The sequence below is a fragment of the Cicer arietinum genome, chromosome 7, assembly GCF_000331145.2.
Source record: "Cicer arietinum cultivar CDC Frontier isolate Library 1 chromosome 7, Cicar.CDCFrontier_v2.0, whole genome shotgun sequence".
Taxonomy (NCBI): Eukaryota; Viridiplantae; Streptophyta; class Magnoliopsida; order Fabales; family Fabaceae; genus Cicer; species Cicer arietinum.
Window position 1 is genome coordinate 61,086,074 of NC_021166.2, and position 2,159 is coordinate 61,088,232.

Here is a 2,159-nt window from a genome sequence, read left to right on the forward strand (position 1 = left end):
TTCTGTAACTTGAACATTAGCTTCAATCGATTCGTCATTCGATTGTGCTGATCACAGTGACTCAGAGTTTTTAATCAATCGATTTTCCAATTGATTGTGCTGATCAAAGTATCTTAGACATAAACGTCAATCGATTTGCTAATCGATTGTGCTTGTTACATAACCTCAGCTATTTTGACAAAATTTATTTGCCAATCGATTTAATTAAAGTTTGTTTTGATGAATGATTATCTGCAATCGATTGCCTAATCGATTGCTTCAAACTTGGATTTTAAGAAAACTAAATCAATTGATGTCCCAATCGATTTCTTGCATCACAAAACTTATTCCTGATTTTAAAACTTGGTCACAATCGATTTGTCAATCGATTGATTCCATAACTGGTTGTTTCTGTGACTTGCTAAATCGATTGCTCAATGGATTGCCCAGTCGATTGTCCAATCGATTGGATTTATCCCAGAACTCAGGTTTTACTAAAAACATTTAACCAATCGATTGCCCAATCGATTGCCCAATCGATTGATGTAGTGAAAACACTTGTTCTGAGTCAGACAAACGATTTATCAATTGACTTTTTGGTTGATTGATTTGTATTCATTGGCAAAGGCTTAAGTGTGAGACCATAGTGATTAGTCTACTAAACTTATAACTATGACACCTAATAACACTATACATTTTTTGCGTCTTTCTCAAGTGCATCCGCCAACTTTGGTTGATTCCTTGAGTTGCAAGCTATTGTTCCAAGTGTATGGTGTCTTCTTGTTTGCCTGGAATGTTTCTCAATTCAAAACATTAGATCAATCAAGTATTTCATGTGTACTGTGTGTTTGGGAATTAAATCAAAAACATGATCAGGGAAGCTCATGACTTACAAACTCCCCCTTTTTGATTTAATGACAAATACACAGTTTTAACTTTGAGATTATTTTAAAATCTCCCCCTGAGTTTTGGAATGTATGATACATTTCAATAACATCAGTACAAAAAGGTATCAGAGTGTGAACAGAGTACAATGTTATGTATCAGAATACATTTTATCAGAGCAATATGCATTGTATCAGAGTAGTATTACATCAGATCACAAGTTAGCATATATCAGAGCATATGTAGCATATAAAATATCAGAGCATGAGCAAATAATCACAAGTTAAATTAATCTCCCCCTTTGTCATAAAATGCAAAAAGAAATATACAAAGAGAGTTGATGAATCAAAAAGATATATACATAAAAAATATACAAAGACAGCAAATCAAGAGCAGTACAAGAGCAAGACAAACAACAAAGACACTAAACCTAAACAACAAATCTAGGACTGATTCTCATTATCACCAGCAGGAGAAGGAGAGACCGTTGTATTAACCTCAGCTGGTGTCTCCTCCCCATGAGGATCAGAACCATCTAAGTTGGCTTGGTTTGGATCTTCAGTTGATTGCCGTCCGATCTCAGCAATGTCTTCAAAAGACATTTTGAGCCCCAAGTGCTCGTGAATAACAGAAACATCCTGAACCACAGTGTCCAAAGAAGCTTGAAGCTTGTGAAGAGAGGCTTCCACTCTTTTGTTGTGGGCAACTTGAACCTTCATGAACTCCAGCAGCTTCGCCATAATATCAGAAGATGCTTCAGCAGGTGCAGGTGGTTGGGCACTTGGTTGGGCTTGATCAGCACTGGGTTGTGCATGATCAGTAGCAGATGGAGCTCTCGTCCATACTCCATTAATGCGTTTCAACTGCATTTGGTTCACAATTGATTCACCAAATGTTAAGGTGGTTTTGAGAGATTCTTCATTGGCTAGAGACACCTTGAAATGCCTCAGAATCTTCGTCACCAATTGGGGATAGGGTAGGATGTGCTTGCCTTGTGCTGACTCCATCATGTTCAGCAGCACTATCCAAGCCCAGCTCATCCTGAGCTCTTTGTACATCCCCCACAACAGGATAATATCCAGCCGCTGTACAACCGCGTGATTTCCAGCTCTAGGTACTAACATCCTTGTTAGCACATACATAAGCATCCGATGCTCAACCTTCATCTGGCCTGTTGGAAGAGAAACCTTCTCAACAAAACCGTCGATCATGAGTTCCTGTATTGCCGCATACTTGTCTATTGAAGATTCCCAACCTTCATCATCAGGAGCATCTTGTGCTCGTCCATCAATGGT